Raw genomic sequence first — 26,396 nt, forward strand, 5'->3', positions numbered from 1 at the left:
CAGACACATACATTAGCATGCATTGATGCAATCTATACACACACAGACTCTGCATCTCTTAGGTTCGCATCAGTTCGCATCAAACCAGGGGATTTTCCATTCCAGTCAATGAAAAGAGCGAATGCACCCATTCATCTTATCTCCCACTTATTAGTCTGTCGTTCTCTCTGAAAGGAACCCACTGTGAGAGTTTACCATTATGCTCATGAGTGCATGCTGATCTTTAAGCCCACAGCTCAACATCACAGCAGAATGGGCATCCCCCATTGCAAAGTAATTGCTGGTGCGCTGGCAGACGCGCAGGGTTTGATTTATTTGCATTTCTCACATCGTCGCCCAGTCAATCGCTCTCATTAGATCATCAGAGTCTGTTTATTACCTATTTCAGGTCCAAACTGTTTCCATCACAGATCATCCTTCATATGTGCAACAAAAAAAAATCTCCATTTAGTCGTTTAGTCTCAAATTCAGCTTTAGACTTTTTTTTACAAACCAAAAAAACATAAGTGGGATGAGATAATCCCACCTGTTTCCAGAATTTTCTTGGGTTTTCTTGAATGACATTTTCCTGACATCAGCAGCCTTATTCCAGCCTTGTTTCAGTAAAGTTATGTTTGCTCGCAGGAAAAAGTGACATGAGAAACTGCCTTGGAATCAAGTGGGATTATCTCATCACACTGGCAGGTTTTTTCACTGGTTTGAAAAAGAAAAAAAAAAAGACTTTGAGACTCAGTGTGAGATAAAAAATGACTTGCTAAAACTGGGAGTTTTGCAGTGTTTCTTTTTCAGTTGCTGTTTTCCCTGTCATCAGCTGATAATGTTTAACGGCACCAGACACACTGACAAGTTGTCAGCAGTCACTCGTTACCAGCTCTTTTTTTCCCGGTGTCAGCACCACTGGCTCAAAGCTTTTGTGTATTCACTCTTTGCTGTCGGGGATTGTTTACACTTGGTAGATTGCTGAGGTTTGGGGATTGTTTAGACCTGTGTTTGAAGTGATGTAGTGTAGACTGTATCCTCGCTCTGGTGTGTTTGCTCACTTAATTCATAAGTGTGCAATACAAACGCAGACAAGGATACACCTGAGGTTGCTCCGAGATGCTCAACCTCAAACCAGCCGCTGATGAGAGATCTCATGTCAGAATGTCTGTTTCCCGCTAATGAATGGTTTTGTTCTGAAACACAGCCAATGATGGAGCGTGTGGAAATCCCCTCTAATCTGTTGACAGACAGTTGTCAGGCCCTCAGATTAATGAGGAAGCCTCTCAGTCAGCCGATTCCCAAAGGCAGACGGAGACTGAGGGAGCGCTCACCCTCAGGGCTTTGGTGGCCTTTAACTAGTTAGAGGTTCTATGTGAACATGGGAATTATTGAAGGGAATAAGAGCATTTAAGACCGCTATATCTTGATTGGGCTAAGAAGTACATGCACTGATGCAAATGCTTTATATGAAACACAGTTCATAAATTAAATTAATTTCAGTCAGTTGCTTTAATTAATTGATTAATTAATTAATTTGATCTTTTTGTCCAAGTTGTTGCTTGTACAGTAAATTATTCTGCATTGAGAAGATTTGAGACTATGTAGTCTATTTTGTCTGGGGAGAATTAAACCTGCCATATTCATAACGTTATGAATCATAAATAAATCATATTTAGATTTTTTTCAATCTGTCAAGCTCAGTGGAGTTTATAAGGAGATGGAATGAGTCTCATTTCATGAAATCAAGTATTTACTGTACCTTGCACTCTTATCCAGAGTGACTTAAGCAACAGAAATCTCACAGAAATACATAATATGACCATAACGCATTGTGTGGTGGTGACACAGAATGGATTGGCACGATGGTTTGATCAAGTTTAGGCACCAAAACTCCTTGGTTAAGGTTAGGGAAAGGTCGTGATTGATGTAGAAAACTAACGTGAACAAGAAACGAACACTGGTCTCGCCCCAAAGTGGATTCAAACTCGGGCCGACTGCCTGAAAGTTACGGTGTTTGACCCAACCTGCCCTGCCTCCTAACACAGACATTTTCACTCTACTAGTAATTTGTAATTTCCAGCACAACTAGGGATCCTCATTGATTTTGCATTGGTATTGTTTCCGTAGTGTCAACATCTAATTTTTACCCAGAAAGTCATGTGTTTCTGTGAGACCAGCCTGGACTTAAACAAGGACGGCAGAAGGGTAAGCTCACACTGCTGGACTACTAAGTGATATCATGCCATGTAATAGGTGCCACTTGTTATTGGAGTTAACTTAGCCCGTTCAGAAAACTCAAGTCAGTGATTTGTAATTTGTTCATATGTGACTGGAGAGCAGACTGAATTTGAATCCCTGTCCAGGTAACAATAGCTTCTCCAGGTGTGGTAGTGGTGGCAGTGATCTTCTCCCTCATCCTCAGTATTAATTTAGCTCCATGTTATCGAGGGTGCAACTTCATTTTTGTCTGTGATAGTGAAGACGGGTGAAACAGACACATTTGAAGAGGCTTTTTCCGACATAACCAGGGAAGTTAAATTCTAGGACATTGTCGGGAAAGCTTTCTACTTGTAAGCTATGACTGAATTTGTGTGTTTCTTTTGTACTGGCAGCAAACACCACCTTTGTGTGTGCGGGCATTTGCATCTGAGAAGGTCTGATCATGCCAAACATGTCCGTGTGTAACTCACCATTGGCTAAATACTGTCTTATATATAAATATTTTACTTTTTTAAAACCCAAACAACTCTTTCTTTCTCCTGTGCGTGCGTGTGCGTGTGTGTGTGTGTGTGTGTGTGTGTACCCGCAGGGCAGAGAGATTTTTGTGACAGGCTTTGACAGGTACGGCATGGTGGCAGGCCTCTCAGCTGTCAAACAAACAGACAAACAAAGGAAACCAGAGATAAGGAGAGAGAGAAGGAGAGAGGACAGACACAGTCAGTGCTTACTGAACTGGCAAATGTACAAACCACTGAGAGATAAAATTATCGAGTTGTGAATTATCGAATCCCTCCCCATATTCCTCTTTTTGAACATTCACTCCTCTTTTTTTTTTATTATTATGTTGTACCGTCATCCATTCTGTAATCTCCCTTCCTCCTGTTTGTTTTCCATCTCAGTCACTGCTGGAGCGCTTAGCTGCCTCGTCTCTCAACGCGTTGCCCTCATCTGGACGAATGGCAAAATTACACTACCTGGCCTCTTCGCACAAACAAATCCAAATGCAGCCAAAGTGCTTGAGTGTTGCAAACTTGCCTGGGCGTGAGGTAAGGCAATCTGTGCTCACAAGTATGAGCCTGCAGCCGGGAGGAAGATATATAGAGTCAGAGAAGTAAGGAATGAGCAATCTGGAAAAACAGAAGCGTGGAGAGGAAGATCGTGAGAGAGAGGGACAGGGCATTCAGGGAAGACTAACACGGCATGAAGGAGAAATGTGGAGAGTAAGAAAGAAAGAGAAAAAATGTGTGTGTGTGTGTGTGTGTGTGTGTGTGTATGTGTGATTTCCTTGGTGAAAGAGTGTTGACGGCAAGGGAACGCTGTCAGGGCCTGTCACCTTGACAACCAGGCCTGTATTTCACTCACTTGCTAAAGAGAGAGCGAGAGAGGCCCCTGGCTTCCAACCCTCTGTCAAACTTACACACACACACACACGCACACACACACACACACAGAGCGAATTCATCCTCCCTATTCATTTAACTCACCCAGCTCGCATTCGAGCGCTCTCGTTTCACAGGAGTTACACAACCTGTTTACGAGCCGCGGCGCTGAAACCCGCCGCCGTGTGAAGGGGCGCTGAGGAACGGCAGCTCACCTGGTATGTGAGGTGAAAACAACAGCCATGTGGGGTCATGGGAACCATCCATGCATACCGTGCATAGGCATCTGTGTTTGCGCCGATGTGTACGTGCGCGCAGGTGTGTTTGGCCTTATCTTGCGTGAAAGCACGTGAGCCCGTCGCCGGCGGAGCCCTCCTTTTTTACTTCAAATCTGTCACCATAACTCAGTGAGCGAAGAGATGAGATCACAGCAGCGTCACGGCGCACAAAAGACACGGGACGGGCAGATGAATGAATAAGGGATGGAGTGAAAAATAGACGAACGCATAGCTGGAAAGATAGATGGCCTAATGGATGGATGATTTAAGTGACAAGGGAAGTGACAGACGGCAGCGGGTAAATGGATGGATTGACAGATGGATGGACGGGCAGACGGATGAATAGAGAGACGAGATGACAAAAAAAAAAAAAAAAGGGAGAAAGGTGCGTGAAAAATGTTAGGAACAGAATGATTATCTCTCAGCCAATCGCGGGCGTTGCTGAAAGACAACGTGGATGCGAAGGACAAAAACGCCGAGCAAACAAACAGCAACGTAAGCCGCTCATTTTTTACATCAGGGCCCAAACCTGTGGCCGGTGTTGACAACTCCGAGTTTCAGACGCTAGTCTCTCTGTCGGACTGGACTTCCGATTTCTTCCGCTTCACTGGATGGGCAGAAAGGAGGAATGGTGTGTGTGTGTGTGTGGGGTTGGGTGGGGGGGCAGCACTGGCATTCCCCTGCTTCCTCTCAATGGAGCCATCCTACGCTAAAAAGACTGGTTTCCCTTTCTCCCTGCCTCTCCCTGTCACATCCATCAACACCCAGGCTGAAAGGCGGGGATGAGGGAGCAAATGCAGAGCTTGCAGTGGCACACACACACACACACACATTTTTTCACACACACACACACACACACACACACAAACAGTGGAGAGGTGTGGCCAGACTGACTAATACATCTGTAGTTGATGATTGTATTGCCGTGGCTGCAAACCTCATACGGGTTTTGTCAGCGTCTTGCTGTGAGCGTTGACGTCTCACTATTTATGTCCCCGTGTTGCCCGTTTGTTTTTGCGCTTGTGTCGGCTCACTGTCTTTTTGTGTTTCGAGACACTCTTTGCACTCACACACACACACACATATAGAGGTAGCACAGATACATAGAGAGTCATATGAGTCATTTATGGTTAACCGTGCACACAGCAGTCACTTCAAATCTGCCCCAAAAAAAAAAAAAGGCAAAAATCAGTATGTCATTTTTGTGTGTTTTAAATGTCACATGGTCATAACCAGGGGTTTGCTTTCATATCAAATATTACCCATCATGCTACTAAATACCATAATCAAATGACATATGTGCTGCTAAAATGATATGTGTACATATTTACACACAGAGGCTGCACTGATTTAAAGGCAGTAATCAAGTGTAGGAAATCAGTCACACTATATGTGCCAAACAACCCCAAGAGATGTTGTGTTTTAAAGGTCAAAGGTCACGGCAGGGGTTTAATCACGTGGCTGCACATCCACAAAACTTTGGATGCTATTAAATTATATGCATTCCACTTCTGTGCCAGCAAGACCTTGATTGGGGAGATTAAGTTTACTACTCATGCACTTACAGTTAATATTCTTTGGCTTAGCAGAGCAGCAATGATTTGTCTTCTGCGGGGGCGTTTGGAGCATATTTGTGATTTGCTGCTCGTTTGCGGGCTGCAAACAGCCGCCATCTGTATGTACCGTGCATTAAAAAAAAAAAAAAAAAAAAAATCCATCACAACAAATCATTTAGTTTCATATTCAGCCTTGAAGTTTTGTTTTTCCTCAAACAATTAAAAAGATCTGCTTGCGGGATGAGGCGGTCCTACTTGTCTCCGATGTGAATCAACTTGTTTCCAGGATTTTCTTGAATTAAGTCGTTTCCTTGCTGCTCGTCGGCTGATCTGCCTTATTCTGCCTTGTTTCAACATTTTTATACTTGTTCCTAGGCAGAAGAGTTATCTCATCCCACTGGCATTTTTTTTTTAAATTGAAAAAATAAATGAGGATTTATAAAACTCAATATGGTGATTTTTAAAGTAGAAAACTGGCTTAGCAATAATTTTTCTTTGGTGTAATGACCGATCTATCAGTTCGTCACAGGATTTTTACTTAATTTGAAGAGAGGGAGAAACACATTCCCTCTTTGTGCTTGTTGACAGATGTGAAGAGGCCAGGACTTTTCACTTGTCAGTCCGCAAGTCCGATGCTGTAATTGTTACAAATGTACGCATGTAAATGATCATATCCTCCTTTTTCTTCCCCTGTCTTCACGCACGCATGCGAACACGCATGCATGCAAACACACACATGCGCAAACACACAGGCACACACACACACACACGCCGAGAGGGAAGGAAGGCTCTTTGGACTTGTTAAAATGTGTGGTAATGGTGAAGCAGTGGGAGTTTCTCTCATGTCACTCCACACCTCACAGCTGTGGGACAAGAGGCGATGAAAACTTAGAAGACATAACCTGGCGCATACGCACACACACACCAACCATCATATAGGTATACACACACAGGCTCGCACGAACCCTTTGACGCCGGACACTGCCCATTCAGCCTCTTAGACACACACATTCAGATCTCTTATTCATTAATCATTTCAACACACACTCTGGCTGCCATCAGCACATATGCGCTCAACAATCATTTGGCACTGTGCAGTCTGTCTCTGTTTCTCTCTCTCTCACACACACACGCACAAACACACCGAAAGAGGGTGAGATCTGATTGCTGACACTGATATCGGGTCCCCCTCCCCTGCTGCTGAGCTGTCCATCTGGCCACCTGATCAGAAGACAAGTCAGGGTCCTCGCAGTGGGGCGCCTGTCACTGTGTATTAGGAGAGCACTGACGGCAGATTCGGGCTGACACTGAGGATAACACTGGCATCAACAGAATCCTTTGGTGTTGGTATCACATCGGGATTACAGTGGAACATGATAACATCTGAGGTGGCCGGGTCGAGTCATTTCGAGGGCACGGCGTTCCCCCCGCGAACCAGCAGATCTTTTCTTGGATTCTGCCGGAGTTTGGTCCGGGACCAGGGAACGTGTCCATGTGGTGCTGCTCTGCACACTGCAAAAAAAAAAAAAAAAAAAAAAAAAAAAAAAAATCCCTGTCTTACTTACTTTGTCATTTACTATCAAATTCAGTGTCAAAATCGTGTTTTTCTTCAAACAAGTGAAAAAATCTGCCAGTGGGATGAGGTAATCAAATGAAAATCCAATGAATATCAACTTGTCTCCAGAATTTCCTTGAATCAAGTGCTGTTTTCTTGATACTAGGGGTTGATCTGTCTTATTCTGTTTCATTTCACCATCTTTAAGCCTCATTGAAAACAAGTGGGATTACCTCATCCCACCGGCAGATTTTTTTCTTCCCTTGTATCAAGTGAAACAAGATTTTATTCTGTTTTTATTCTTTACATGGATTTTTTTTTTTTTTTTTTGCAGTGTGTGAGCTATTCATGGATAAACTTTGCGAGACGCCCTGGTTAACCTGCCTCCAGACTGTATGTCCAAAGCGAAGTTTTGACATCCTGTGTTGGTTCGTTGTGTTGCTCTGTGGTTCAGAACAGGACCGGCACCGTCTGAGATCTGTGGCGTGATCAGAGAGGGGCGCTGAGTTAAATCCAGACCTCATCAAACCTATCGTGTTGGTATATCCCCCGCAAGCAGCGTGTCAATCTGCTCGACTTCTACAATGGTGTTTACAAAGATCCCCCCGTAGTGGGAATCCTGAGTTTGTTTGAGTCCTGTTGTAACAGGGCTGAGTGAAGCCAGTCCTCCCTCAGGATCTGATTCACTACAACAGAGACAAATAAACTCCAACTGCTCGTTTGGCCAAGCAAATCAGCGCTGTTGAATGATTCAATCCCACCGTTTATTATGGTTTTTACGCCACGCATTCCACATGAAGCCCTGAGCACGAACAGGCATGTAGGAAAACCAGATACTTATGCTTTGTATATTTCTCTCTCTCCTACTTTCAGCCCGTCACTCCCTGAATAAGTCTCTTGTTCTTCCAGCTAAATTTAGCTGTTTTCCTCACTGCCACGCTGTAATCAACAATGGCTCGTGCAATTCTAAAAATTGGATCGCCACATTTCTGTTCACAGTTGTTGTGCGACTGTCCATTCATGAACTGTACTGGAACAGAGAGGGTTGTGTGGACTGTATTATTTTATGCCAGCGTCCCAGGTTCCCAGCTGTGACTTGGCTGTCAGGGAGACATTTGGGGTGCTCGCCGGGGGCGACAGGAAGGTTTAGGTGTTGTAATCAAACTTCCCCTATTCCCCCTTGGCTCGTTACAACGCTCACATTCTGCACTAATTGGCCGGCAACTCACATGGCAGCCAGGGACACTGTCTGCCTAGTAACCCCCAGAGAGAGAGAGAGAGAAAGAGGGAGAGAGAGAGACAGAGGGAGAGAGTTTTATTGGCCTCAGTTTGTAAGATTATATGCCTCTTAACTTGATTTTCTAGGCTACTTCAAAAACATGCATTGCGTGGATAGGAAAATAGTTGTGGAAGCAGCAAACACGACAGACTCCTCTTCTTGTGGTCAGAGTGTAAATGCACATTTTGATTTGAAAATGTCTTCCCATGAAATGCACCACTTCCAGTCAACAAAACTATAACTTGATTATTACATCAGAGGAAGAAAAAAAAAAAAAAAAAAAAAAAACAAGATTTACTGGCATAACATTTGCCTGGGTGTCATTCATGTTCGCAGTATGTGTGTCGTTGCATAGATTTCTCAAGGATGTTGCAGATTACGCGAAACGGATTCCAACGTTGCCATGCACAGAAGTGGGGGGAAAAAAATGAAATTGCAAGAGGCAGCCTTGGTTTTTCAATAAACTGAAACTGGAAAAAAAGTATTTTCTTTTATCTGTTTTCTATTTCCACAAGCAGTCCTCCCTTTGTGTGTGTGTGTGTCCCCCCCCTTCCCTTTTCTCTCGATGTTTCTCGTCCCTCATGTGGCTCCCTTTTTGCAGTTTATGGCTCGCAGTTCTTTGACCGCTGAACCATTACCCCAAAGGGCAACAAAGTGATCCATGGTCACACTTTATAAGCTGTCAGCTGAACCATGCTCCTCCGCCGACAGGTGAGGAATGTTTTCATTCACTTCTCTGCCTCTCCGTGGGTGTTTTTCTCTCTCTCTCTCTCTTTCCCTCTCTCTGTCACTCTGTCTTTCTCGCACACATCCATACACATAAACGCATCTTTTTCTCTGCACCTGGGCTCAGCACTTTAGAGATGAAAGGGAAGCGGCGGCAGAAGACGGAGGACGAGAGGTGGAGGAGGGAGGGGAAACGCGATCCATCATCAGACAAGTCTTGCCTTTTCGGCTTGTGTGCTACTATCCCCCGCCCTTTGTTCCTGTGGGGTGTCACTGAATCAAAGCAGACTGTAGGCCTACTGCATGTCAGAGCCTTTTTACCAGAGATACAGCGGCTCTGGAAGCACTTTCACTCTTAATCACGGCAGAGCAGCTTAAAACTCCAAAACCCAAAACCAGCGTCTGAAACTGATTTGGCTTTTGTAATTTGGACTTTGCTTGCTGTTTTGTGTTGAACTGTGCATTAGGCTAACTCTCAGTTTGTCCATTAGTGTGTGTGTGTGTGTGAGAGCTCTGGTGATTAGCGTGTGTTTGATGAAGGCTTGGGTTTCCGCCTCTGACTCGTGCCCACCCAGCAGGCATCATGGGTAGCTGCTAACGGAAGAGAGGAATTCTGGGAAAACATGGGAGCCTGGGGTCAGCATGTCACCATCGCTCAATGTACTTTGGCCCTGTTGACACTATGCACGTACACACACATACATACACACACACACACACACGCAGCGCAAAATGTCCAAGCCATCAGCTTCTATGTGACATCAGATTTCTGACAAAGACAAGCTGGCCCAGCAGTCTCTGTTTTAACAAGCTCCAGCTGAGTGGTGGACATAGGCCACTGTGTGTGTCCATGCCTGTGTGTGTGTGTGTGTGTGTGTGTGTGTATAGGCTGGTGCGGTGACACAAGGCAGCCTATATGTGTCTACTCCTTCATTTCCTGTTCCTGTGAGGCAGACTTTCCCCTCTCAGAAACATGGCAGCTCATCATCGGGGGGCAAATGGGGGAGTCGGGTACTTGTGTGTGTGCGTGTGTGCGTGCGTGTGTGTGCGCAGCAACTTCCCACAGCGGATGAAAAAGTCACACGCATGCATGCGAACGAAATCAATCGCACTTGTTGCTGATTGAGCCACCAAACCAACTCTCCTCTCTCCTCCTCCTCCTCCCCCTCCTCCTCCTCCCCCCTCCCTCGCGCTCCTCAGCTGTGAGTGATTAAGCTGAGCCGGAGGGGCGGGCGGGGAGGGCGAGTGCAAGAGGAGGGGACAGGGTAGTCACTCAGTGGCTGAGTAATGGCTTCCAGAGACCCCCGGCTCCTCGGCTCTGTGCAGGACGAGGGCTAATCAGGAGTGACGTCCCGGCCCGTTTGGACAGTGTTAAGGCAGCCCCGCTCCTGTCAGCCGCAGACACAGACAGACTCCCTCCTTCCCTCGCTCGTAACCCCCCCCCCCCACACACACACACACCTCCCCTCCACCAGAGGACCCCCACCGCCCGGGCCGCTAGCCCCCTGCCACAGCCATCACAAGGGGAAATGTTGGGAAGAAAGAAGGAGGGAGGGGAGAAAGATGAGGAGAAGTGGAAGGATCCTGCTAGATCTGGAAAATGGAAAGATGTACAGTATATACAGTGCTGTGGTTGTGGCGGGCCGTCGCTTGTATGTTTGTGTGTGTTTAATGGAATCTCTGAGCAACTGGGGGAAACCCATCGTGTTCATTTCACAGGACACATCTCAGGCACGAGCAATACACCGAGGTTACTGCGTGTGTATGTGCAGGCGTGTGTGTGTGTTTGTGCTGCGTGAGGGTTAGGATGCGGTCTGCTGATTCGTGGTGTTTCCACGGTGATTGGTTTCCATCACACGTCCGAGGGGGCTAAACCCATCGACAGCGCTCCCTCCGCCGCCCCAACTCCTTTTCATTTTTCAATTTCACTTTCATCAAGCGCCGCCGCCCGCTTTTTTTCATCGTTCTATTTCCAGCCGATGACAGAAAGCGTGTGAAGTGTGAAATTAGAAAGAGCGTGTGTAAATAATGGCGTGTAACAGTGGGAACACACACATGAAGGCGCGCATGTGAAAACACACACACACACACACACACACAAGCGCAAGCCATGAGACAAAACTCATTACCCTCAGTGAGAAAAACTGAGCTGAGCGCGGTGACACATCTCCAAATGAAATAATTACAAACTGAGGATGATACTGGAAGTTCCTCTTCCTCTAAATATTACATGTTGTCAACTCACCATTCAGAACAATGTGTGTGTGTGTGTGTGTGTGTGTGTGTGTGTGTGCAGCATGGTACTGAGACAATTTGAGTAGAGCTTAAGTGTGTTTGTCCTTTGTCCTGCTTTCTGTCACCCTTGGCACACACACACACACACACACACACACGCACTCACACAGCCTATGTCCCCCCACCTGGGTTTAACTGTCTGACAGAGTGAGATGTTGGGGGGGAGTGGAGGGGTAGAGAAGGAGGTCAGGGGTACAAGGGCAGTCAGGTCCCTCAGACGTCCATCAAAATGACAGGTACCCCAGCCTTAAAACTCCCCGACCCACCCCAAAACCCTGTTTCCCTCCTTTTCACACACACACACACACACACACACACACACACACACACACACACACTAAACACACACACACACACAAGTACCAGGCCCAAGAAGTAGCCCCGCAGCGAAGGAGACCAGCCCTCTGCAATTAGGACATTCTGCGGCCATGAAATCATTCCGAAAATTAGCTCCAGGAAGTGAGAGGAGGGAGACAGAGTCCTAAAGAGAGAGAAAAAGGAAGAAAAAAAAAAGAGAGTGAAAGAAAAAAGGTGAAGTTTTAGAGGGGGAAAAAAGTGCTCTGGATCTCCTCAGCAGTCAAACGGACCGGCCACATGTGCTGGCAAGGCGAGAACAAGAGAATTTAAAATGATCCCAGATAATGACGGCTGTTAAGATTAACAATTAATCCTCCGGCCTCATGACATGTTAAATTTGGATCTGGGGGAAAATAGCTCCAAGAAGTGTGAAGGGGCTCCAACAGGGACTCGGCTACGCCCCGTGTGTCTCAGCAGCCCCGTCCAGTGGCTGACGGAGTCCAGACCCCGGATCCTGACAGGACAAGGAACCGGGGTTCGGATCTGAGCTCACGGCCGGGGCGGGGGGGGGGCCTGCTCTGTGTTCCCTGTCCGTCGTGGACTTCGCCTCCACAATGTCTGTTCTATTTTCTGCAGATCTGCGGCGCTCCCCTCCCAAAGCTTACCCCGCTGTGACCTTCTGCCATTACACAAACAGCATCTGCCAGCGATCAGCCCCTGACGAGCCCTTGCTAACTCTGGGACAACATTACCCTGTGCCACCCCGGCCCTCGGGCCACGCCACCTCACAGGCCGGCGTTTAAGAGATAGACGTGGGACGGCCCGCGACTCGCTGCCAGCTATTTCTACAAACTTTAGGATAGATGGATTGGGGCTGTGTGTGTGTGTGTGTTTGAGTGTGTGTGTGTGTGTGTATGAACCCAGCTGTGGGTTGTTAGTAGCGAACTCAGCTCAGTGGGGTAGGGGCACCAGATGGTTGGCGGGATAGAAAGATGGAGGGATGAAAGGAAGAGGTGTAAATCGCAATTAGAATGGAGGAAAAGCTTCGGAGATGGGGAGACGCAGAAAACTGACGCTGAACTTTTCCATCCCCTTAATCCACTGGCATCCTGCAGAGCGATGCAAACGCTCTCTCACCAAAATACACACACACACACACACACACAGTTGCTAGGTAATCAATACACAGCAACCCCGTAAACAGAGGTAGCGTCCGCGCCTGCATGCAGCCTTGCGTATCCACCCCGGCGTCTTCTTCTGCAAACGGAGCCGTCCCAATGCTCTGCAACTTGGTTCTTGTGTCGCCATAGCAACATGTGTTTTTTGTCGACATGGTGGCGCTCTGACAGGCGATCACCCGATCGGTTGAGGCGCTAATCAACCGCCGGGAGAGGTTGGGAATTCCTTGGGAAGGAGACAATAGAGGCAGCAGTGTGTTTGTGTGGTATCTGGAACAGCAGGCATTGAGAAATCATGCTCCGCTCAATACACACACACACACACACACACACACCCTTGTTTGACAAACACTTGGCAAGAGAGCGTGCCCGTCGTGATTAAAGGCTGTGTGCTGGTGTGATGTATGTTTTTGCTGATGACATGTTTCTCTCCCTGTGTTGTCGGCTTGTGCGGACATGTTAACGTTTCTTCTGGGCTCGAGTGTGTGTGTCTCCCGTCTGATTAGCTGCTGTTTCTTTCAGGTGTCCTTCATCCCCCACCCCCCCACCCCCTGCTCTTTAATCAGCGCTGAGGCCCCTTGCTGTGGCCGGAAGGAAACCCTGTTCCAGGAAGCGCCTGTCTGATACGGCACAGATGGCTTCGGCGGCCCGCAGCCACTCGGACGTGCGTTTATCTGAGGAAAAGGAAAACCACCATTCCCATCCGCGATCATTCCCAAATCCAGCCGCTGCGGAGAACCCCGCGGTGAATAGGGGGCGTGGCCTTCTGCGGTGTGTTCGTTGGGAGCTCAGTGACTGACATCCCATGGATGGATGTGACAGAAATACACACTGGTTACAGTCAGTGGCTCAACACCCGCGCATAAAGTTTTTCGGGGAATGCTTTTTTTTTTTTTTTTTTTTCCCCCAAACGAGTCAAACTTGGGTTGCATTCAAAGTGCACCATGGGTCACCGAGCCCTCACTCAGGCGCTGAGTGATGATGTCATACTTAGGAAACCACCACTGGGACAGCGGGAGGGGGGAAATAATGGCTGGAGTATGAAAAGAGGGGGAAAGAGAGAGATTGGAAGCGACGGTTCTGATGGGAACGAGTGTTTCTGGGCACCGTTGCTCAGAGTGTGCGGTGCGGTCGCTGGCCGGCTGAGGGTTTTTAATAAACAGCCTGTTGAAACATGACAGGAATATTGGGTGAAATCACGGTTGTTTTACTGTGATGACTGCAGCGCCTCCCCCGGACCTCAGAGACAGAGCAAATCGCCACAGAGTAAGAGCGCGGATGTCGGCTTTTATAATTGTCATCGATGATAGATTGGGCTCCGTTCCATTTCGACATACTCACGGAACAAAGGCACGCAAAAACGCCATATATCTCCCCATCCCGGGTTTTCGTACCAACAAACGAGAGCTGCTTCTTGTTTACCATTGCCGATCCGCGCCGAGTTGTGGTCGCTGAATATTCATGCTGGCCGAGGCTCTCTGTACAATTACACAACAGATTCCACAATTCATGTGTTCTCGGTGGGTGTCTGAGGCATGCTCACTCTGCAACCATAGAAAACAGAACAAAACAGTGTGTACCGACCCCCCTGCGGCGCTCCATGCTTTCAAAGGCAATTTGGAGGACAGAGAGGATGCTGATGCGAGCAGAAAGCAACCTTGCCCACCCCGATCCCTCAACAGACTTATTATACTGCTGTTGGGGTGAAGGGTGAGAGGTTAGAGGCGAGGGGGAGGAGGAGGAGGGAGGGAGGGTGACTTGCCTCTGGATGATGGCTCTCTCTCCCTCAACCGCAGACCAGCTGCCCCTGACGCAAACACACACACACACACACACTGACATTCATGCGTAAGCACACTCCACGCATTAACCCGCTCCACCTCTGTCCCCGCGAGCTCCAATCACTTCTTCTACCCTATTTTCGACAACACTTTCTCACCATTTGATGCGAGCATTACTCATGCCTTTTTTTCACGCAGGTGCTTCATGCCTTTGCCAGGGCTGGTTTGACATTTACCCAGTTTCCCTCTTTGTCTCCACCGCGGCTGCCAGGCCGTAGTAAACGAGCACTGCTCCCCGTTTGATGGTGATGCCACGCTGAGCCAGAACGGTTTTTCAATTGCACGGTGAGGCGTTTTTTTTTTTAGGGGTGCTTTCTGTGCGGCTGTGGGGTACCCGGCGAGCCGCAATGTCTAGCGGGCCGCCGTGGGTGCTGAAAGGCTGTGAGAGGTGCGCGCCTGCGGGGCAGATGTTAAACACACTGTGATTGAGGGGAGACAGAGCGAGAGACGGGGGCTACTGTCAGAGCCTGACTGCAGCGCAAAACTGAGAGGAACGCGGAGCACCTGCCACGGAGACGGGATGAAAGGAGGGAAAAGAAATGATTTTTTTTGTGTGTGTGTGTGTGTGTTTTAATGAGGTTCATCTTTCAAGTTCAGGCCGCAACGTGTGAAGCGATTGCGTGCCGAATCAAGTCTAATCGAGCTGTGATCAAAGATTTCAGATCAGACTTTGGGAACAGAGTCCCGTTCCTTGAGCAAAGAGGCAGCATTCCCAGTTTCTCTCTCAGCGGTCCGATGTAGGTCTGAGCCATCAGGGTGATTAAAATGAGTGCAGGCGCTGATCCGTGGGCCCGATTGACACGTGTGCTGGCCCGTGAGTGCACTGAAGATCTCCCTTCTCCTTCTTCTCCCTTTCCTTCTCCTTCTCCCTCTCTCCCTCTCTGTCATCTCTCCGTCTCTCCCATGGTTTCCTCCCATGGTTTATTATTACGGCATAATCGCTTCCATCTGCCTGTCAAGCCACCGGGTAGACCGAGATCAGGAACAAAAGACAGTTGGAAGGGGGGGGGGTTGATTTTCCTCTCCAATACAAACACGTCTCCTCCCTCCCTTCTCCTCCTCTCAGAGTCCCTCGTCAGACCAAATCAAAACGTGCTGCAGAGTCACTTTTCTCTTTCTGTCCAGGATATTATAATTCAGCATGACTTCTGGACAGCTTCATGCACAATTAGGAATTCAGCGGCTCTGGGCAAGAAAATGTGATTCAAATTAGTGCTGTATTACATTACTGTTTACTTATGATCTCTCCTGCCATCTCACACCCTCTCAGTTTCTCTTTGAGGCTGTGTGTGAATGTATGTGTGTGTGTGTGTGTGTGTGTGTCTTTGCATGCATGGATGCGTGCATGCATGTACTGTGTACGCATGCACAGTGGGAATTTATTTATATGCAAGAATAAAATATTTCCCCTCTGGATTTCTGTCATTGAAGTGGGATCCAGAAATCACTGCGGCTGTCAATGAATGTGTAGCTAACAACATAAACACATTCAGACTCAATCTGCAGTTGGACTCCCAAAACACATGGCAACTCCGGTAGCAATCAGCTGAGATTCAAACACATACCTTTGATGTGTATGTCTTGGGTCAGCGGGAGGGCGAGGGAATACTCACTCGCAAACCACACAGGACCCCCAGCCCTCTGATCTCGAATCAGATTAGCCCATCGCCTCAATTACAGCCAATCAAAGGCAATTAAATCCAATTATGACCAATTATGGCCTATTAGAATGCCCCGGAGATTGATAACTCAGAGAGATGGGGCGGAAGGCTGTCACATTCAAGAAACTGTGACACTCATTGTTTTTTTTTTTTCATTCACCTACTCTTATTCCATCCATCTGCCAGATCATTTCAAAGGATAAAGGCCAATTTCAAAAATACTCAGAGACTAAACGATAACAAGACAACTTAAAAATTCAGATTACGTAAAAATTCAAATTACATGGCGCTACGTCTTCCCCCTGGCTCTCTGCGTTCTTCTCTCCTCCTTTGCTTCCATATGATGGAGGTTCCCACTGAACGGCCCGCCGCGTGCTGCATGCCTTCTCACCGCCGCCAGTTCACGACGGTTTCCCTCGTTGCTTTTCTAAGATGTATGGCCACTTTGATTGTCAGCCTTTTACCACAATACAATCTACTCTTTCAACAGCTGCGTATTTTGGTAATGCGGTCTGCGAACTTCAAATGAAAGGAGGCAAAGACCTACTTTTATTCTTAATTCAAGATCGTTTCAAGAGCAATGTTCTATAAAATATCAAATGCCTTAACCGTGTATTTTCTGGGGGTTTCCTCTATACCGACTGTTTTTGCAACAGTTCAAGCCCTCTCACTGGGTGCTATGGAATGTCTATGGCTTGTGTTATTGTATGGCTTTGAGTTTCGGGCTGCCAGTGTGTTGATGTTTGACTTGGGTTGATACGGGGTTTACAGACACATATTTCCATCTTTTAGACACTACACAGACACCTAGAAATGTGGAAAACGAAACAGGTCTTCAGCTTAAATTCAAGCCGACATTCTTGAGTGCCACAGGTGCATGCTGCTTGTCCATCAACCCGAGGGCTCCTGTCAGTCAAAAGGTCAACCTTTGAACACGTCCTGCCCCGCCTCTTGTTATCGTTCACCCCACTTTAGGTAGTTATGGCGTCGCCTTCCACCTCGACAATTCTGTTTTCCATTCCGGCGAGCGATTGATGTTATCGTTCTGATTAAAATCGCCGCTCAGATATTCGGCTCTTAAACGGCTGACAGAGAATAATGAGGCCCGTTCCAGAAAAACTCCGGCCAAGATAAAGTGCATGAAGTACGTAGCGTAGTCTTTTGCTGTTTTGTGCATTTTGAAGATTGAAATAATTACTACAAAATACTCACATAAAAGCTTCCTTGTGTTTCACTTTAGCAGTCAGATTTCCAAGATAGTTAGTGCAGGGTTTCTCTCTGGGTCTCTCTCTGGGCTCTGACCGGGACTGAAATAACTGCAGCCACAAGGAAAGTAAAAGCTACCGAAATGGCGACCTTACTTTGGATGAACCCCCTCGTTTGGCATGAATTGATTTTTTTCCCTAAACTTTTTTCTTTTTTTCAACTGACAAAGGTAGACATTTGTTTTCAGCCGTTGATTGTTACATGAGGCAAACCCTCTTTAGATTTTTCTCTTATATGTAGGTTTTGCTTTTATACACACTCACTTGTTTCTTTAATTCTCTCTCTTGGTTATATAAGTGTGTGTGTGTGTGTGTAGGTGTGTGTGTTGCGTGTGCATGTGCGTGGGGTGGGGGTGTGGGGATTCAAAGGAAATGTAGAGGATAAACAAACAGTCTTGCAGGACCGTACAAGGCTCAGTACTGATTGCTCGGTTTAGATTGACTCTGCTCTGGTTTATTTGTCTATGTCACTGAGATAAACATCACAGTAACCCCATGACAAGAAAAATGAAGCCCCACACACACATTCACACACACACACACTTACAAGTATACATATACATGCTTAGTTTAAAATGCACCCACAAACACATGAGCACTCTCTCTCTCTCTCCCTCTCTCTCTCTCACACACACACACACACACACACACACACACGCACACATTCCTCCATGCCATCCGTAGCTGTGGCCCCGGCGATGAAGAGACCTCTTTCAGAGCTGTCAGTCACCACCGGTCGCCATGGAAGAAACTGGAGGTCGTAACAAAGACCCTTAAGAGTTTCTCACAAGGCAAAGGAAAGGCACACAGAGGAAACGGCACAAGAAAGACAGAAACAGACAGCGAGAGACTTCCCGCGAGACAGCTCAACACTCGCAAACCAGAGAGATTGACTGGCTGAGCGAGGGGGACACGGCGCAGACGAAGATGGATTGAAAGAGTGTGATGGACAAATGAGACAGAAACATACTGAGATAAAGAGGAAGGCAGGCGGAGTGCAGGGAGAGCTGACAGTGAGAAGAGAGACAGACAGAGAGGAACCACCGGGGTAAATAAACCAAATGACATGGCCCTTCCATAGCCACACATCCTACCTGATCAAACACTCCTCCCCCCAAACACACACACATACACACACCCAGATTACTTAACCTATCAACATATGCATTTATGAACATTACACACTCCTCCCTTTCGTAAAAGCCACGGAAAACAAACTTTGGTTCAAGTTTTCCAGGCTTTTTCTGTACATTTTTGGGTGGCTATGGCCGGGGGCAGCAGGGGCAAAGGTGGGTATATGAGGGTGAGAGTTGGCGAGGAACATAGTGAGAAAGCCAGAGGGAGCGTGGGACAGCGGGTCAAGGGGTGAAGGGTCAACGGGCGCAAAGGGGGCCGAGGCGGCCGGCCTGCAGCGAAGCGGTCAGAGGGCTGTGTGGGCCTCAGGCTGAAAGGTGCCAGGCTGAAAGGCGCTTGGGTGGGCAAGTCGAAGTCTGACGGGACAGTGGAAACCCAGAGGGCGAGGGTGGAGATGCAAACTAAAAGATTTCCGAAAAACTGTCAAAGCTGCTCGCCCCCGTAAAGTTTCCAGGATGGGATGCTGCAAAACCACCCGAGGAGAAAAGCTCACACTTGTGGCCTGCAGTCTATCAACCAAATTTGGGTGGGAAGGTGAAATCTTGAGCTTAAAGTGTTTCATTGCATGAAGAATGTGAGGGAAGAGAGGAGAAGAGAAGAGAAAAGAGAAGAGAAGAGAAGAGAAGAGAAGAGAAGAGAAGAGAAGAGAAGAGGGCGACTCAGAGGGACTTGGCAACAGGACAGGGCACAGAGGGATTTATGCTCAGTGTAAACAGCTTGACGTGAGGAATACCACCCCTGTAGCTCAACTCTTTCTCTCTCTCTCTCTCTCTCTCTCACACACACACACACACACACACACACACACTCACACGCACCGAGCACGGAACCCCATCACCCTCTCTTTTTTTTTTTTTTGACTGGTTTAAAGCACTTCTCCTCCAGTCTTGACTGAGAGGCAGTCAGGCTGCTCCTTAAGACTCAGTGACACAGTGATAGAAAACAGCACAGAGCAGTGACAGACAGAGTGAAAGGGAGAAAGCGAGGGGAGGAGGAGAGACAGTGAAAAAAGACAGAGGCCTTCAGTGAAAAAGGAAAAAATACCCGCGGAGAAAGAGAGCGAGCGAAGCAGAGAAAGCCAAAGAGAGGCAGAGGAAGGGGAAGCCCGGAGAGGACGGGAAGGAGAGAGAGAGGGAGAGAGAGAGAGAGAGAGTTAAAGAGATTACTTTCAGGTTCAGAGACGCTCTTTCTGGCTGCTTACTGGCTGTCAGTCAGTCTCTGGCTCCTAGAGGGAGGGACGGCTGGCTCTCATTGGTGTCATTCACCTGTCAATCGGCCTGACAGGCGAACCATAGGGCCCCATGTTGTGGTGCGGAAACTGTCTGTCAGCCATGCAGCAGCTGCATATGACATCATCCAAGATCAGGTTTGGAACACATACACAAATTGTGTCTGTGTGTGTGTGTGTGTGTGTGTGTGTGTGTATGAGAGAACCTACACGTATATGTTCAATTCGGAAATTTGGAACGCAGTCGAGCAATCCCGGACTCCCAAAGATTCCCAGAAATCCTGTCAACACCTTTTGGCACTGTCACATACACACACACACACACACACACACACACATACATTCATATGTGCAGTTTGACTCCCTGTGGATTGTACCTCATGGCCTTGTCTGTCCCCTGGCTGTCCTCCCCTCCACTTTGCTCCCCAAAAGCCCTTGTTACTGGCAGGACAGGCCTAGGACATCTGCACAACAGAGCAGTTAAATGAACAGACGCGCACGCACACACACACCCACACACACACACACACACACACACACACACATACATCTGCATGCACGACAGCTGGACAGTTAGACAGCCAAAGAGGAAAGGCAGATTTGTGCAGACATCTCAGCTGTAATGGGGGGACCCAAGCACACTTTCACACCCACACACACACAGAAGCAGACCTGTACATGAATAAGTTCTGTCCCGCTCACTCCCCCCCCCCCCCCCCCCCCCCCCCCCCCCCCCCCCCCTCACACACACACACACACATACACACATTCACAGGACACACACGTAGTTCTCATATAGAGACGGGTTGGCAGCGAGACAGCACCCATCTGTTTTGAGCTAATTTAACATGGTCACTAAAACAAAGGGGACAAAGGCCCGTCTTGTGAATAATGATGAAGTGACTGTCAACTGAAAAAAAAAGAAAAAAAGAAAAAGAAACACTTCTGGCTCTTGTGTGCGCGATCAACTTTGTTCCTCTCTACTGGCTCATGCGGGACAATCCAGCTTTTTGAGTTGGAACATCACGCATACAAACTGCTGAGCTGTAAACTCCTGTTGTGTGGGAGGATTTGGAAATGTGCACATGTTGGACGTGTGTAGATATAGGCAGGCTCACAGATGTCTGCACGCATGCGTACACAACACACACACACACACACAAACATATACACAGCAGATGGGGAAATGGGAACTGTTGATCCATATCGTTGTGACAACTATTATGACAGATGACTGTATCATCTGAGAGAGGAACCTCGCTCCTGTCTTCCCTCTCTTCCTCACTGCTTGTGTTTCCTGAGTGGTTTGATCCCCCACCCCCCATCCTCACCCCCCCCACCCCTTTCCCCCGTCTCTGTCTCTCTCTCTCCCTGGCTTCTTTCTGACTCGCTGCATCAACACTGCACAGTTCAGGGAGGTTGCAGTTGCAGGACAAAAGCGCTCGCGTCATGTGTGTGCAGAAAAAACAAAACCCCTAACCGCAGAGGATGCACTTGTAGAATCATCATGAATAGAATAGAATAGAATAGAAATACTTTATTGTCTACCTTTTGCGTACAGAAGGCAGAAATTTGTCTTCGACTTGCATACATTAAAAACACATTGACATAAACATACTAAGTACATCACAGGACACGTTAAAAAAAAAAAGTTACATAAATCATAATAGAGCAACATTAAATAGCACCAAGAGCTTAATGGTAAGAACTGAACTATATAAAGTATAAAGTATAAAGTGCATTGTGCTGCGGTAGGCTTTAAATAAGATGTTCCATACTGGGGTAGCAGGCTGGCTTCAAATAAATATAATACTGCATATATATATAAAGTGCATTGTGCTGAGGTGGGATTTACATAAGATGTTGTATATTAAAGGTGGTTATTCTGATTGAGATGTTTGATGGCAACTCATCCACAACTTCATCGTCTGTCTGTGTTGCCAACAGCATCGATGACAACAAAAATAAAGAGGCTGAAACTTAGATATGTCCAGGAGATATTGCAGGGATGTAATGAAGGTTAAACCCACCTAAACTCAATTTACCCATTTACAGAGACTTTTTTTTTAAGTTGACATAAATCTTTATTAGTTAAGCTTAAATAGTAACACAAAAAGATATGGTTTTTAATGCGGGCTTTTCTAATTAATCATCATCATCATCATTATTATTATGATTATTGATGTTGTTGTTGTTGCTGCTGTTTGCCTTGCAGTTGGACCTCCAGCTGCAAGGCAAGCACCATCACATCATTATTGATATTTAGAAGAAAATAGGGCTGGGCAATATATCTATAGTGTATCATTATTGTCATATGAGACTATGTATTGTCTGGGAATCTGAATATTGTATTATGAGATATGACATACATTTTGTCTTCCCAGACTCAAAGCCTGCATTACAGTAAGGGGAAGCAATTTTCTGAACCTATTAGACTGTTGTAGTGGTTCTATAATATAACTCAACCTGCTTGGTCACCATATCCACATTATGAGTGATTGCTCATCAAAAATGTCATGTGTGTGAATACAGTATGAAAGCAGCAGAAAGAGGCAGGTAGAGGACAAACGTTTTTCCTGGTGACAAGGCCTCTCTGCTGAATGTCTCTGCCTCTGTCTGTGTTGTGTTGCCTGCTGACAGTTTTGTCCATTGCTGGAAGCAGCATGGAGGCCGTTCATGCAACATGGCAGTCCTCAGATTCTTTGAATGCCTCGCTTGGATACTGAGAAGTTTTCGGAGGGTTGCCTGGATACCGTTACTCACAGTTACATCTGATAGAGGTCACACAATGTTGCCTTTGACCGTCTATGTTGGTTCAGGATCTTTTGAAGGGGAGGAGGAAGAGATGTTGTTGTTCATGCCCTGGCTTATCTGCCTTAATTGATGAATTGGGAAAGGTGATCAGCTGGATGATTATGGAGCTACACTTTAATGACATTAACTGTCAAAGTATTAAATACTGCACAATACATGGACTGAACCAGTGCTTCTGTATAAGAGCTGCTGACTGTGCACAGCTTTCTCTGATCCTTTCTTCTTTTTTTGCTTCTTTTCTTTGTCTCATTTGTTTCTCCTCCCTAGCTGTGTAGCTTAGAGTGATGTTTTCCCAGATGGTTGGGTGTTGCATGGGGAACAGGCAGGAGGAATACTTTATTGAAAATATAAAAATATGTCTGCATGCGGACATCATTATGGCAGCCTAGATCATTTAAGCACCCCCAAAATTACCTCCAGGCCTCCTGGTAGAAAAAGAATAAATGTGGTTGTGTGTGTGTGTGTGTGTGTGTGTGTGTGTGCGCACAAAGACATGCATGTATGCATGTGCATCTGCACAAAACTCAGATTTCTAACACATGCCTTCCTGTTTCTCAGAACCCATAATAGTAAATCATATCTAACACTAACCCAATTAGCTATACCTGTAGCTTAGAACACCAAACTTTGTAATAACATAGAAATTAAAAGATAAAAAAAGAAAAGAAAAGGACAAGACAAAGTGAGAAACAGAGTCTTTGTAAGGCAGAAATGGTCAGGAACTGGTAGTGAATGATATATATTTTACATTCCTCCTCCACTCACTGTTTTATATCATTCAGATTGGCACAGGGGAGTCAGTCGGCATGTGGGGCTCCTGCTCTCTCTAAATCTGCCTCCGGTGGGTCCTGAAAGAGCCCCCGTGCCAAATGAGCAGCGTAAAGCATGCCCCAAGGCATGGCCCAAAACGACGCCCAAACAGCAAAGCTGTCAGCCCGTGAGCCAATGCACTAAAACATGAGTGCAGCCGAACCGTTTGGTTTTATAGCCTACAACTCCCAGTCACAAGCCCTCTAATGCCCCGTTTAACAAGCTGAAAATCCTCCATTTATTCCCCCTCCATCTCCCTTTAGGAGCTCCTGCGTCGCCATTCACAAACAAAGACAGACTGCATGCTCCGGGTGGTGTGTTGGTGGAAATGGTGGGCGATGGAGAAAGGCAATGCACGAGAGGGAAGGATGGATGGTGCGCTGTTTTTGTGGGTGTTTGTGTGCATGCATCCATCTGTGTTTGCACAGAATTTTATGTTAAACAGGGAGGAAAAGCCTCTGAAATAGCATTTAGATCATCGCGGGACATTAAACTGGTGGGGAAACTCTGGCGTCGATTTGTGCCTCTGTGTATTAAAGACTACACGCACAATATTTTACAGCACATTGGCTATTTGCGTACAGCTTTACACATATTGGCAGAGTGTAGGGGGAGAAGGCAAACTGAGGAAGGAGAAGAGAGGCAGCTTGAGTTGTGGGGTTGAGAGGTCAGGAGAGGATAGGGTCACCCTCCCTGCTCTCCCATCATGAGCACAGCAGATTGGATGAAGTCTTCATTGGCGTTACACTCCACCAGTCACAGTCCTGTGAAACGAGTACCGTGTCCCTGAGCACAAACTCCTCCTCCCGCTCTCCAACATGGTGTCACTCATGAAGGCCACAGCAACACAGGCACTGCTCTATCATGGGTATTAGCTATGGGGATCAGCCGCTTTAAACAAGAGAGGAGAGGTGTGCCCTTGCAGTTTATCACGTAACAACTGCAGTGAAATATGCCTGAAGTTTTGTCTCTATTTATTAGTTGTATTTCTTCTACAAAGTGTGGAGTCCATAGATTGTGATCATTATTGTGTCTGTCTGACTGATTTTGTACCTCGATTGCTTCCATTTCGGATTAGTTTGTAAGCACAATCATCAACTATTATGCACAGACAGGAGAAATATTTCAGATTGGGTTGCCTTGTAAAACTCCTATTTCTATCTTTCTACATTGCTATTATCACCAGGTGTATATTATGTTTTTTCATCATTTTTGTCAGATTTTACCACTTTCTGTGGAGGTAAAAAAGTACTCCTTTCCACTTCATTTCATTTCACAATGAATACTTCAGGGTCCTGTTTTTACCATCTCTGGTAGGACAAATTAAATCAGTTTTCAATGCGGCTCACAAAATTGCAATGAAAACTCTATATTAAGCAGATCTGGCTGACTGGCGACATTTTCCGACGAGGTTTTGTTTTCTTGTTTGTTTTGCTATTTTTCCACACTGAACTACAGGGACTGGAAACACGCAAACTAAACTGTCTCAGTGGCCTAACTAACCAGTGGTTTTGGAATGGGGAACATGCTCTGTGGGCCAAACTGTTTTCCCCTCATAACATCGCCTGTTTTTTCCTAGTCAAGCATGGCAAATCAAGGGTCATCATCATTAATATGCATGTTTGCTGAATCCTGCTCCACAATCTCCATGCAACTCCTGGAAGATTTGAGGTTCTGCGGAAAAATGGCAAGACGCCGGTGTGCATTATCATTGTGTGGATTTAACTCGCTGTATTCCAACCCTTTCCTCTGAATTTTCAAATAGCCCATCTTAGGAAGTAACTGGAACTTGATGATACTCCTACACCACTAGCCACATTATCTATGTGCAATATATCAGCATGCATGCAGAGAAGCAGCTTGAATCAATGATCTTTGGCCAATACAGATTAAACTATTCTCTCTGAGCATGTTTTTTTATAGCTCCGGGAGGACATGTTTATGGTCAGCATTGTGACAGGACCTGAATCCTCAGGAGCACTGCGATGTGGACAGGAAACTCTGAATCTCTCTCACTCCCTCACTCTCTCCCTCACACACGTCGTACACATTTTTTCCCCTCTCCTCACCCAGTTCTCTAAAATAACAGTTTTGACACGTTCCGCTCTGGGTTGCTGGTAACTCGAGATCGGCCTGCTCGAACACGGAGCACTGAGGAATCCCGTGGCTGTGAATGAGGTGCAGTCAACGCGCCAGTCCAGACCGGAGCGGGAGGGATAGCCGGGATAGATGGGATAGAGGAGGCCCACACAGAGCCCCACAGGGCCTGGGCCCCTGGTGAGACAGACCCAGGCCATCTGGTTAGGGTAGGGGCCAGGGAGGCTGACAGGGGAGTCCTGTGTTTGGGTGTTTGGGCCACAGCAAAGAGGTGTATTCACCGCATATCCCCAAGGCTGGAGCTGGAGCTGGAGTGGACGAGAGTGGAGATTTTTGGTAGGGAGGGGGTTAGTGATTAGTCTTTAAGCACTGATGCACACATGCACAGATACACACACTCTTTCACACACACATATGCACACAGAATCCTATCCCCTTCTCATGATCACAGAGGTGCAGTCAGGCCTCTGTAAACATCTGTCAGCCATTGCCTCCCTTGTCCACCCCTCCTCCCCAGACCCCAGCAATTCAGCCTGCCCTTTGACCTTCACCAAAAAAAAAAGAACAACTGTGACTTTCTGCCAAAAACTAGCAAAGGGTTCACCTTACTGACAAGTACCTCAAAAGGGAATATTTCATAACACTGGGAGACACATTCAGCTATGTGTCTGTATATGGATAAACCGGTGTTATCATAACAACAAAGACTTGTGTGGCTCATGGCGCAGAGCCCTGGCAATTATTCTTCATTGCTGTAGAAAGTAGAGCAGAACTTGGCTAATTGCAGCCCCTTGGAAATAG

The 26,396-nt window shown here is 46.8% G+C and overlaps 1 long non-coding RNA gene across 2 annotated transcripts in view; it reads right to left on the reverse strand.

Moving 5' to 3' along the window:
• LOC115368199 (uncharacterized) overlaps positions 1 to 3,921 on the reverse strand; it is a 9,832-nt gene extending 5,911 nt beyond the window's left edge. Inside the window, exons 1-2 of one of the 2 annotated variants that reach the window (XR_003929001.1) lie at positions 3,053 to 3,180; positions 2,786 to 2,849 (exon numbers count right to left, since the gene is read on the reverse strand). This is a non-coding gene — a long non-coding RNA (uncharacterized LOC115368199). Of the gene's footprint in view, positions 1 to 2,785; positions 2,850 to 3,052; positions 3,181 to 3,796 lie in introns of those variants that run through there. The other variant, XR_003929000.1, reaches the window with a different exon arrangement.
• Between the last annotated feature and the right edge of the window lie 22,475 nt (positions 3,922 to 26,396).

This window comes from Myripristis murdjan, chromosome 11 (genome assembly GCF_902150065.1).
Source record: "Myripristis murdjan chromosome 11, fMyrMur1.1, whole genome shotgun sequence".
In the NCBI taxonomy this organism is placed as follows: Eukaryota; Metazoa; Chordata; class Actinopteri; order Holocentriformes; family Holocentridae; genus Myripristis; species Myripristis murdjan.